The sequence below is a fragment of the Penaeus monodon genome, chromosome 29 (assembly GCF_015228065.2).
Source record: "Penaeus monodon isolate SGIC_2016 chromosome 29, NSTDA_Pmon_1, whole genome shotgun sequence".
Taxonomy (NCBI): domain Eukaryota; kingdom Metazoa; phylum Arthropoda; class Malacostraca; order Decapoda; family Penaeidae; genus Penaeus; species Penaeus monodon.
Genome location: NC_051414.1, coordinates 28,503,007 through 28,503,296, shown reverse-complemented (window position 1 = coordinate 28,503,296; position 290 = coordinate 28,503,007). Strand labels below are relative to the sequence as shown.

Here is a 290-nt window from a genome sequence, read left to right as displayed (position 1 = left end):
GGGAAAGCAACAGTAACAGTTACCCCTGACTTTGTTTTTAAACAGAATAATTAGTCATCAAAGAATATAGGATCATTACAAAATTATATTTAAACCATATTTAAACAACTATATTCTTAACCGTCACTTTCTTTACCTCTAAAGTAAGTACCAGGGAAATGAGACAGGAAATGGCAACAGCCTAAGAATACCCAGCGCCTAAGAACAAATGTCAAGAAGGTAAATAGCCAGAAATTGAGGTACAGATATATAAGAATTCACTGACTAGAGACTGGGATACCCAGCACCAA

At 35.2% G+C, this 290-nt stretch overlaps 1 protein-coding gene across 1 annotated transcript in view; it reads right to left on the bottom strand.

Moving 5' to 3' along the window:
* LOC119591819 (ryanodine receptor-like) overlaps positions 1 to 290 on the bottom strand; it is a 115,587-nt gene that overhangs the window by 1,137 nt on the left and 114,160 nt on the right. The window lies entirely within an intron of this gene.